The sequence below is a fragment of the Lytechinus variegatus genome, chromosome 15, assembly GCF_018143015.1.
Source record: "Lytechinus variegatus isolate NC3 chromosome 15, Lvar_3.0, whole genome shotgun sequence".
Taxonomy (NCBI): Eukaryota; Metazoa; Echinodermata; class Echinoidea; order Temnopleuroida; family Toxopneustidae; genus Lytechinus; species Lytechinus variegatus.
In genome coordinates this window covers 12,306,749-12,319,733 of record NC_054754.1, presented here as the reverse complement: position 1 = coordinate 12,319,733, position 12,985 = coordinate 12,306,749, and the positions used below count along the sequence as shown (strand labels likewise).

The 12,985-nt window shown below is 37.8% G+C and overlaps 1 protein-coding gene across 3 annotated transcripts in view; it reads right to left on the bottom strand.

The window, feature by feature from the left end:
• Positions 1 to 6,185, bottom strand: part of LOC121428869 (nuclear pore complex protein Nup214-like) — a 62,235-nt gene extending 56,050 nt beyond the window's left edge. For 2 of the 3 annotated variants that reach the window (XM_041625737.1, XM_041625739.1), the window contains exon 1: positions 6,115 to 6,153. The gene's annotated coding sequence lies outside the window, so the exon portion shown is untranslated. Of the gene's footprint in view, positions 1 to 6,114 lie in introns of all 3 variants that reach the window. The other variant, XM_041625738.1, reaches the window with a different exon arrangement.
• Between the last annotated feature and the right edge of the window lie 6,800 nt (positions 6,186 to 12,985).

Here is a 12,985-nt window from a genome sequence, read left to right as displayed (position 1 = left end):
AAGAGGAAGGCCTCTGCTTCAGGATCTACATGTATGCCATTCTAGAAACCTGGAGAGAGCAGAAGCCACGCACTTCTTAGAGCGGCTGACAAGATATTTAACAATGCTGCAAGCGGGGACAACGTTGGAATAAAGACATACCTTCGTGACAAGGGGTTGCCCTCCACTCTACCACGCTGGGTGGGACACAGGTTTAATATATTGTTTGGTAATTCTGTCCTTCTGTTCAGGTGCAGTGATGGAATACTAGAGTATTTCACTGAGATGCAGTGGCCTCAGATCAATCTTCAAAGAGCATTTATAAATGCATGGACCCCCTCCTCAAAAGCTGAATTGAGATGCCTTGGTGTTCTTCAGTGTACGGTGATGGGACCCTGGAAGGGCATGGCTGGGAGGGACTTACCAATCCTGGTAATGAACAACTTGTTTTTTCAAGCCCGTAACACCCTTCAAGACTGGGAGCAACAGCCTAGTAAAGTCTTTGAGTGTATATCCATCTCCGGACACGACAATGATGATGAATCGTGGGCATGCCAAGTGCCCACTGAAGAGAACAAAGATGTTCAGGCTCTTATTAGCAGTCTGATCCATGGCATCATAGAAGTTCTTGAGCGGAAGCTCAGCTCCAAGCTACCTGGAATCAGGTTCTGGGAACCGTCTCCTGAATTGAACGATGATGCTCAGTCTTGCGTTTCAACGAAAATCAGCGGGGAGAGGAACTTTGCCCTTCTTGATGCCAGCCTTTTAAGAGCACCAAACATATGGATAGGGAAGGCAGAATGTTTTAAGGCAAATAAAACGAGGAGCTGGCTCGAAGACAAATCCCTAGAAGATAGGAGAGTAATCAACCTAACTGAAAAGAAAGCCAAGTAGGTTAGAGGAGAAGATAAGGAGAAAATGAAATGGTGAGAAAAGATTCCAAAATAAACAGCAAAAGCAATCTGAGAAGGAAGGAATGGAGAGAGATAAAATCGAGGAACTATTTGAAATAAATCCACCAGCAAGTTCAAACTCTAAGATGAGGGCTTCTGTTTTGCTCCAGAAGGAAATCACATTCAGGACCAAAATTCTAGGGAAGAAGATTGAGAAGGCAGCACTGTCAAAGCGTTCAGTTAATGAGCTCAAAAGAGAACAAGATGGCGAAGTAAACCTCACAGCAAGTTTTCCGTCTTTTCATAATATTGTTCTCGTTTTTTTAATGAATTCTTGTTTAAAAATGAAATCAATATGTAAAATGTAGGAAATGAAGTTGCATCCCCTATTTATATATGATTTAGGGCTAGATCTTTTAGAAGGAAAGCAGAAATCTCGGGTGGTGGGGGGGGCAGAAAGTTCCGTTTTTTTGCGGTACACACACATGAATGGGACGCAATCCCTTGCTCCGTGGAGAGTAAGCATACGTTAGTGAATGATTTTTACTCTCTAGGAGCCTCCTTGATACCCTGCCGTCAGTACGGTTGCAATGCCTTGCATAACATGCCTGTGCGGTTAACACTGCAAGTGCAGGGATTGTATATCGGCAAAGACAGCGTTAACTACCCCGGCCCCTCTCTGTACATTTCACACAGCACTCTCCAATTCATCTCTCACCAGCGCTCGGGAGTCGCTGCACTTGCAGCCGACACTGCCCAGACACAGATTAAGAGCACGTAGAGTGTATGCTGATGCACATATTTTCAAACGATCACAATATTGAGATATCGCTTGATGTATGTCTGATATCGCTGGTGATATTCTTCATATTATTTTTGCCACAATAAAGCCGATTATTTTCCAATATTTTGATCATTTTAAATTGTTACAAATAGTTTCACTTTGAGAGATACTGAGTTATTTAGCTGAAGTATGTAGAGTGATGTTAGTGTGAGAAGATTTGGAGGTGTTTTTATTTTCACAATTTTACCTAGGCCTACCGAATAACGATAGTATCGATATCAAGTTAGGAAGCCTTGGCCTTTTGTGAAACGGGTTTAGTAAGATGGGAACTAACTCTGTGGTTGGTGGATTAAGATGACTAACATGTCCAGGGTCCCGTAACACAAAACTTAGTAATGATCGTAGAACTTTTTTCTACGATTGATTCCATTGACTAGTAAATGTGGAGTAAAGTCCCCAAACATTGGACAGTTCCAAATATCGGACGAAAATTATCTTAACTCCCTCCCTTTAACTACAGGTACCTGCACTGGCAGGGGACTTGCATGCATAAGATACATGAACATATCTGCTAAGTGCTATGGGACTGCAAACACAGTAGATCCAAGTTGCTGCTCAAAAAAAAAATATTCCAGGGGATAAATCCAGGGGTAAAATCCATGATTTTGACTTCCAGGGGCCAGTTGCATAAAACTTTTTACCTGAGAAAACTCAGGTTGTTTTAACCGGAGTTTTTGCCCTGTGTTAAAGTCAATGGCAGATATCAGACTAACCTTAGTTTTCTGTTTTTACCAGAGTTTTCTCAGGTAAAAAGTTTTATGCAACAGGCCCCTGATATTGTTATGACCCTCACTAATCATGGACTCCAAAAGATCAATGGCCAAAAAAAAAACTTGTAAGGGGGCAAAGACTTCCATCAGAAATATCACCACTTAGATCGCACATGTCTGATCCATCGCAAAAAAAATCTGGAAATTCGACACCCTTCCAAATATGGCACTATCCCAAACATCAGACATATCGGCCGATTGGAGATGCGTGCTCTTGAAACACGCATGCTCGTTTTTAGAATGAAGTAGCGCGCAGCCGAAATAGGTCTGTTTGGTAAGTAAATTATCATTTACCGATTTCCATATCCAAATTATTGATAGTAATAGTTAAAATCAGCATTTTCGCAGCTAAAATACATTATTTTCTCAACAATTAGCCTAAGCATGCTAAGCAATTATTTTTGGGTCTAGAGTGCGATATAAATCGCTGAAATTGATCGTGGTGCGCGACTCTACGCGTCCGATATTTGGAAACTGCTACCCATTTTTGGCAAAAAACAAGCTTCTGGTAGTAGGTAATGTTGTAAGTTAGAGCAATTACGAGATCAGAGTTCGGTTCGGAAGTTTTGCTCCTAAAATCGAAATCGGATCGGAAGATATTGAAAAACAAAAAAATACATTAAAATTTGCATGTGGCCGGCATGTGGACAAATGCTGCAAGCTACACTGATGGCAGAATTTGTTTTGATCTCCGACAAAAGCGGAGGAAGAAGGTGATGATTTGTTTTGATCTCCGACATAATCGGAGGAAGGAAAAGAAGATAATGACGTTCCAGCGCGCGACACTGCAGCCGATCAACAATAGGCCTCATCTCTACAACATCGTGGTGATGGCAGAGTCCGTCGTGAACTTTTAGAGGTCGCATTACTTACCGAAAAGGACGCACTAATATCCGAAGTTGTTTCGGATGATATTCACCTTCTCTACATCGTAGAGATGGCAGAGGTAATCGTAAATTCTTAAAGGTCGCATGACCTCCCGAAAAAGACGCACTATTATCCAAAGTTGTAAACGATGATATTCACGTACTCTACAAAATCGTAGTGATGGCGGAGGTAATCGTAAACTCTTAAAGGTTGCATGACCTCCCGAAAAAGACGCATTATTATCCAGAGTTGTTTACCATGATATTCACCTTCTCTAAAACATCGTAGTGATGGCGGAGGTAATCGTAAACTCTTAAAGGTTGCATGACCTCCCGAAAAAGACGCATTATTATCCAGAGTTGTTTACCATGATATTCACCTTCTCTACAACATCGTAGTGATGGCGGAGGTAATCGTAAACTCTTAAAGGTCGCATGACCTCCCGGAAAAGACGCATTATTATCCAGAGTTGTTTACCATGATATTCACCTTCTCTACAACATCGTAGTGATGGCGGAGGTAATCGTAAACTCTTAAAGGTTGCATGACCTCCCGAAAAAGACGCATTATTATCCAGAGTTGTTTACCATGATATTCACCTTCTCTACAACATCGTAGTGATGGCGGAGGTAATCGTAAACTCTTAAAGGTCGCATGACCTTTCGAAAAAGACGCATTATTATCTAGAGTTGTTTACCATGATATTTACCTTCTCTACAACATCGTAGTGATGGCGGAGGTAATCGTAAACTCTTAAAGGTCGCATGACCTCCCGAAAAAGACGCATTATTATCCAGAGTTGTTTACCATGATATTCACCTTCCCTAAAACATCGTAGTGATGGCGGAGGTAATCGTAAACTCTTAAAGGTCGCATGACCTCCCGAAAAAGACGCATTATTATCCAGAGTTGTTTACCATGATATTCACCTTCTCTACAACATCATAGTGATGGCGGAGGTAATCGTAAACTCTTAAAGGTCGCATGACCTCCCGAAAAAGACGCATTATTATCCAGAGTTGTTTACCATGATATTCACCTTCTCTACAACATCGTAGTGATGGCGGAGGTAATCGTAAACTCTTAAAGGTCGCATGACCTCCCGAAAAAGACGCATTATTATCCAGAGTTGTTTACCATGATATTCACCTTCTCTAAAACATCGTAGTGATGGCGGAGGTAATCGTAAACTCTTAAAGGTCGCATGACCTCCCGAAAAAGACGCATTATTATCCAGAGTTGTTTACCATGATATTCACCTTCTCTAAAACATCGTAGTGATGGCGGAGGTAATCGTAAACTCTTAAAGGTCGCATGACCTCCCGAAAAAGACGCATTATTATCCAGAGTTGTTTACCATGATATTCACCTTCTCTAAAACATCGTAGTGATGGCGGAGGTAATCGTAAACTCTTAAAGGTCGCATGACCTCCCGAAAAAGACGCATTATTATCCAGAGTTGTTTACCATGATATTCACCTTCTCTAAAACATCGTAGTGATGGCGGAGGTAATCGTAAACTCTTAAAGGTCGCATGACCTCCCGAAAAAGACGCATTATTATCCAAAGTTGTTAAAGACGATATTCACCTTCTCTACAAGTACAACATCATAGTGATGGCGGAAGTAATCGTAAACTTTTACAGGACGCATATTCAGATAGTCGTAAATATTACCGCGCATGTCAGCGTGTTCAACTATTAAAATCTTATTTGCCTCCGCTTAAGATCAAAACAGATCATCGTCTTCTTGTTGTTTTTCTTCTTCCTCCATTTTTGTGGGAGATCAAAACAAATTATCACCAATTATCATCATCTTTTTGTTCTTCCCCGATTATGTCGGAGATCAAAACAAATCATCATCTTCTCCTCCACCTCCCTTCGCTAATATCGGAGATAAAAACAAATCATAATTTTCTTCTCCATTATTTTCTTTTCCTTCCACCGCTTTTGTCCGAGATCAAAACAAATCACCAGCGCTTTTTGACGGCAAACATGTCGCCACGTGTTTTTTTTTTTGTCTTGTTATGTTTTGGTTTTTCTGATCCGATTTTTTCCCCACGGCACTGGTCAAAAATCAGAGTTCGGAAAAATTTAGAAAAAAGGGGAAAATCGGATCAGATATTGGAATAAAAATCGGTTACAACATTAACTAGTAGGGCGTAGTAGGTAAATAATTTTTGTTCACCATAATTTTTCAATTATATCATGTAGGCCTAGGCCTATATTTTTTATGACATTGTCATTGACAAGTCGCATAATAAGCCATAAACATGATTGTATTTTTTTTTATTTTTCCGATTAATTAGTGTCCGATATTTGGGCACTTTACTCTACAAATACAATACATCGTGAAAATCAATTCAAGCGTACGATCAATCGGCAATCGCTCACATACAGGACCCAGGTGTTGAACGAACCCCTTTGTGATCATTTGGCACTAATCAATGGCATTCAGTCATTTACACGGGTATCATGGCACAACGTACATGTAATATCCGGCGATTTCGATCACGTGAATTTTAGATAAACGTATCACGAAAATGCGAAATCATCTATACAGCTACCTGCATAAGAAGTCGCAAAGGCATTCATAAATGATACAGCAGCGACACCTTCTGTCACGCAAACTAAGTCTAAGGTAGAAATTAGAAAATAGGTTTACTTACTGGTACCGCGTACCGGTAATCTACTATCGATTTAAGTTAGAGACAAAGAGTCGGAAAATGACATTAAAATATCAGTAAGATGAGACAGACTTACATTTTTCTTAGAGAACCATTCAAACGGCAGTTTCACTCTCAAAGTCGGAGAAACAGTTTCTCCCAGAGGGTAGGCACTTAATACTTAAGTTTGAAAGGACACTCGTAAAATGACGTCACTCTAACCGATGAATATTCATTAGATTGTGGTCGTGTGTGTTCCATACAACATGCACACAGAAGTGCATGCATGCAGATATATGAGAGGAACATTGGCTCCAGAGAGAAGTTGTCAATAACGTGTGTGTACTATTCCATGTTGTCCGCATGGGAGAGTGTGCATGGCAATTCGGTTAAACGAAGTTTCCGATATAAAGAGATATTTACTCTATGTGTACAGTAGACGTATACTATAATAGAGGCAAATGTCAGATCAGGGGAGGCTGGAGTACAATCAGGTTTTCTTTTTTTAAGGGAAGAATAGTGTATAATTATAGCCAATTGATCTAGGTGAGGGAAGTGAACAATAATATTTTTTTTAAGAAGAATGGAATATATATACCTGAATATTATGGTGAAGCCAATTTGAAAGAAGGTGAGGCAAGTTTCAATGGAGGTTATTAAAAAAATAAACTGTACTACACATTATAGTGAAGCCAGTTTAAAAGGAGGTGAGGCAAGTTTCAATGGAGATTTTTTATAACTGTACTACACATTATAGTGAAGCCAGTTTAAAAGGAGGTGAGGCAGGTTTCAATGGAGGTTTTTTTATAAAGAATAAACTGTACCACACATTATGGTGAAGCCAGTTCAAAAGGAGGTGAGGCAAGTTTCAATGGAGGTTTTTTTTCAAAAGAATAAACTGTACCACACATTATGGTGAAGCCAGTTCAAAAGGAGGTGAGGCAAGTTTCAATGGAGGTTTTTATGATTAACTGTACTCTAAATTATGGTGAAGCCAATTTAAATGGAGGTGAGGCAAGTTTCAATTGAGTTTTTTTATAACTGTACTACACTATAGTGAAGCCAATTTAAAAGGAGGTGAGGAAAGTTTCAATGGAGTTTTTTTTATAACTGTACTACACATTATAGTGAAGCCAGTTTAAAAGGAGGTGAGGCAGGTTTCAATGGAGGTTTTTTATAAAGAATAAACTGTACCATGCACACATTATGGTGAAGCCATGCAGTTTAAAAGGAGGTGAGGCAAGTTTCAATGGAGGTTTTAATGATTAACTGTACTCTAAATTATGGTGAAGCCAATTTAAATGGAGGTGAGGCAGGTTTCAATGGAGGTTTTTTTTATAAAGAATAAACTGTACCACACATTATGGTGAAGCCAGTTTAAAAGGTGAGGCAAGTTTCAATGGAGGTTTTTTTTTAAAGAATAAACTACTACAAATGATGGTGAAGCCAGTTTAAATGGAGGTGAGGCAAGTTTCAATGGAAGTTTTTTTAAAAAAGAATAAACTGTACCACAAATTATGGTGAAGCCAATTTAAAGGGAAGTGAGACAAGTTTCAATGGAGGTTTTTAAAAAGAATAAACTGCACCACACAATTATGTTGAAGCCAATTTAAATTATAGGTGACGCAATTAAGTTTCAATAGAGGTTTTTTTAAAGAATAAACTGTACCACACATTATGGTGAAGCCAGTTTAAAAGAAGGTGAAGCAAGTTTCAATGGAGGTTTTTAAAAAGAATAAACTGGACTACAAATTATGGTGAAGCCAATTTAAAGGGAAGTGAGGCAAGTTTCAATGGAGGTTTTTAAAAAGAATAAATTGTACTACACATGATGGTGAAGCCAGTTAAAATGGAGGTGAGGCAGGTTTCAGTGGAGGTTTTTAAAAAAGAACAAATTATGGTGTAGCCAATTTAAAAGGAGGTGAGGCAAGTTTCAATGGAGGTTTTTATAACTGTACTCTAAATTATGGTGTAGCCAAGAAGTTTCAATGGAGGTTTTTATAACTGTACTCTAAATTATGGTGAAGCCAATTTAAAAGGAGGTGAGGCAAGTTTCAATGGAGGTTTTTAAAAAGAAAAAACTGTACTGGTATTATGGTGAAACCAATTTTAAAGGAGGTGAGGCAAGTTTCAATGGAGGTTTTTATAACTGTACTACAAATGATGGTGAAGCCATGTAAAAGGAGGTGAGGCAAGTTCCAATGGAGTTTTTTATAACTGTACTACAAATGATGGTGAAGCCAATTTAAAAAGAGGTGAGGCAAGTTTCAGGTTTTTAAAAAGAATAAATTGTACTACACATGATGGTGAAGCCATTTTAAATGGAGGTGAGGCAGGTTTCAATGGAGGTTTTTTTAAAAAGAACAAATTATGGTGTAGCCAATTTAAAAGGAGGTGAGGCAAGTTTCAATGGAGGTTTTTAAAAAGAAAAACTGTAATGGTGTTATGGTGAAGCCAATTTAAAAGGAGGTGAGGCAAGTTTTAATGGAGGTTTTTATAACTACTACAAATGATGGTGAAGCCAATTTAAAAGGAGGTGAGGCAAGTTCCAATGGAGTTTTTTATAACTGTACTACAAATGACGGTGAAGGGTTAGGGTTAGGGATATGTTCTTTTTAAAAAGAACAAATTATGGTGTAGCCAATTTAAAAGGAGGTGAGGCAAGTTTCAATGGAGGTTTTTAAAAAGAAAAAACTGTACTGGTATTATGGTGAAACCAATTTTAAAGGAGGTGAGGCAAGTTTTAATGGAGGTTTTTATAACTGTACTACAAATGATGGTGAAGCCAATTTAAAAGGAGGTGAGGCAAGTTTTAATGGAGGTTTTTATAAGTGTACTACAAATGATGGTGAAGCCAATTCAAAAGGAGGTGAGGCAATTTTCAATGGAGTTTCTTATAACTGTACTACAAATGATGGTGAAGCCAATTTAAAAGGAGGTGAGGCATATCACACAATTATCTTTTTTTTATGTAAACAATAACGCGTATATACCTGAGGAAAGAAAAAGAATGGGGTGTGCCTATATATGGGCCTGCCTATAGGGTTTCACCTTCAATTGTTTGCTGTAGTAAAAATTATCTTGAGTGATACTAGCATGGATACCAGGAAGCTTATTTGCTAAGTTGTCATTAATAAATGCTCTCCTTGCCATTGTCAAATGGCCAAGACCAAAGGATTTTAGCAACATTTCAGCAACTATACATGTGCATGCAAGACCGAAAATTGCTCAAAAAGCATGACTTCATGTACAGACACAGATTCTGTTACTTGCCAAAAATTTATGTATCATTATTTATACACATACTGATTTTAAAAAAATCATATGTTTATAAAGAAGATTTCAGCACCCCTCATTCCCCCCCCAAAAAAAAAACACAGTAAACAGAAGATAATTAATAAGACAAATATATAGAAATTTATAGAACAGGGGGCTGTTTCATAAAGCTGTTCGTAAGATAAGAGCGACTTTAAGAACGACTGGTGATCCTTTCATTTGGTAAATGGCATACACCATAGGCGATGGTTTAGTGCGTAAGAAAGGATCCCCAGTCGTTCTTAAAGTCACTCTTAACTTACAAACAGCTTTATGAAACGGCCCCCAGTAAATGCATATAAAAATCATTTTTCAATTGTTGTCTCTCTTTCATAGTAAGTTTTCTATGAGTGGACAGTAGATAATTAATTAGAGAAATATATGAGAAATTTATTGAACAGTAAAGAAACATAAAAAATCGTTTCAAATATTGTATTTTCTTTGCACTAAGATTTCTATGAATGGCAACAAAAAGCAATAAACAAAAGATAATCGTAGAAATATATAATAAATTTATTGAAAAGTAAAATAAACATGGAAAGTTGTTTTCAATCTTGTAAATTGTCTTACTAGCAGTACAACTTTTGCTTCCATGATCAGAGCAAGGTCTAACATAGCCAGGGGCGTCGATCCATTTTTCAGATTGGGGGGCAAAATAATGAATCAATTTTCTAAAGGCGCTCGATCACACAAACACATGTGTACATATATATATGTATATACACACACACACACACACACACACACACACATATATATATATATATATATATATATATATATATATATATATATATATATATATATATACATATCTCACCAGCAGATTAATGCGAGCGCGAAGCGGGAGCTGAAAATTTTGATATTTCGATCTGAAAAAAAATTGAGTTTAATGGACGTTTTTAATAAAGAACAAGATATATATCCAACAAAAGATTATTGCAAATCGAAGTGGGAGTTCTTTTGAGGTTTAGAACTGAAAACGGGACCATGCATATTCACCTATTTAATCATGGAAAGTATGGGTTTTTGTTACAAAAATGATGCGAGCGCGAAGCGCGAGCTGAAATTTTTTGATATTCCAATCTCAAAAGTGGACATTTTGAGCACGATTTTAGACAAAGAACGAGTTGTGTATCTCAATCTCGCTTACTGATTTCTGTGTAACATTACAATCTTATTTTATTTTTAGCACATGCCGAATTATTGGGGGGGGGGGGGTGGGCAAGATATGTTTGCCCCCCAAATATTTTCATTGGTGGGGCGATCGCCCCCCTGCCCCCCCCCCCCCCATAATCGACGCCTCTGAACATAGCCTTTAGACAAGGCTCCATGTCTGGTATAACATGTATTTCATTGTCTGATGTCTCATGACATTAGGCATCAAAAGTGTGAATCGGCATGCTCATGAATAGTTCATAGCGAGCAGTAAAAGTGAAGTTTCATAAGGCCTTGCAACTGAAGTTGCTTGATCTCACATGTGTCCGTGGGTTTTGCCATCTCTCTTCTTCATCAAACTAACCTTATTTTAGCCACTACTTGATGAAGTCATGTTGCCTTGTCAAAAGGCTAGATCTAATAAAGCATTATCTCCTTTGATGGTGCGTCACCATTCACATTATGCAACTACAGGTGAAGATCAAATCTGTGATTGTTTCTCTTTCATGTTATTAACAATTTATTTTATATGATAGCAAGATTGGTATTTTTACAAGCATTCTTTCTGATGAAATTAATTTATACCCTGGGACACTGTTTGTGACTTTTTCTAGTAGATGTATTCAATGCCTATGCAATATGTGTAAAACATGTATTTTTTAAAGGCAGTTGGCAGCTTAATGTTATAGTTGTGAAACAGTACTAAATTACTCCATAACAGTATCTCTTGTAAAAATATTTGATTTGTATTAGGCCCCCTCTGTGATTGTGTAGTTATACCTTGTTTTAATAAGTTCATTACAAGTTGAACATTAAACTACATCACACCAATGACAAAAGGGGCAGAAGCACAGGTTTGCAACCTTTACTTTTAAAGTTCAGCTCTTTCAAGAAAAATTGAATCTTCACCATACAAAATGTAAATATGGATTGTTTAACAACTATAAACAAGATTATGTTCTGCCTTCCTGAAATTTGCAGGAGGCTTATTCTGGCTTGTCTAGCCAATTTTATCTCCCGACAACTTAACCCTAACTAGGCCGGGCTTTTTTGGCTGTTCAGTGGCCGGGGGGGGGGGGGAGTTGATTCCACCCCCCCCCCCCGAGACCTTGGTTGCCGATGGCGCGAGTGCCACAATAATTTGCAAGCTGGTATTGTGCGATGTAATCAACAAGGCTGTCGGATAAAATTTTCCAAAATAAGGAGATTTTAATTTATATAAATTAATTATGCTAATTTATGCATAAATTATACGTTTTGTTCTAATTCACTAAATAATAAAGCTCCTTGAATGCTAAGTTTTTGGTAAAATTATTCTTTGTAGCATTCTTAACAATCTCGATTGGAAAAAAATGTTTTGGAAATCAATTTCTATTGTATTTTATTGTTTTATGAATTTCTTCTGTATTTCATTGATTTTCAACCTTTTGTTTTGCTTTGTTTTTCCACCAGATTTATTGCACAACCTTTTTGAAGCATAATTATGCTAAAATCAATTTATTTCAGCTGTTTAAAGTAAAAATAATCATATCTTTATGACTAAGATGAGAAAACTCAATTTGCATTGAATTTGTATACAAAATCATGTTTTGGCACAATTTTTGGTCAGACATGCACTTATAAAATGTTGCGTAATTTCAGAACCGCGTACATGGGCGTCGTAAATTTGGTCTCAAGATGCGCGAGACTTTTAAGTATAAACTCTGCAATGGCGTGGTCAAAAAAATTCGCGCGGTGGAATTATCGCAGAAAATGTTGAGGGGGGAGTTGATTCAACCCTCCCCCCAGCCTGTTTAGGGTTAAGAATAGTTGCTCTAATCTATGGAAGCTTAAAAGTGCCACCGAGATGTTGAGATAATTATCTCGGGAAGTCGACATCTTGATAGCAAAAGATAAGATGACGAGATCCTGGATCTCATCATGTTGACATCTTTTAGAAGAGATGATGAGATGACAAGATCCTGGATCTCATCATGTCAACATCTTTTAGAAGAGATGTTGAGATGACGAGATCCTGGATCTCATCATGTCGACATCTTTTAGAAGAGATGATGAGATGACAAGATCCTGGATCTCATCACGTCAACATCTTTTAGAAAAGATGATGAGATGACAAGATCCCGGATCTCATCATGTCAACATCTTTTAGAAGAGATGTTGAGATGACAAGATCCCGGATCTCATCATGTTGACATCGTTTAGAAGAGATGATGAGATGACAAGATCCTGGATCTCATCATGTTGACATCTTGTAGAAGAGATGATGAGATGACAAGATCCCGGATCTCATCATGTTGACATCTTGTAAAAGAGATGATGAGATGATCTTGTCATCACAACATCTCTTCCTAAGATGTTGACATGATGAGATCCGGGATCTTGTCATCTCATCATCTCTTCTACAAGATGTCAACATGATGAGATCCAGGATCTTGTCATCTCATCATCTCTTCTACAAGATGTCAACATGATGAGATCCGGGATCTTGTCATCTC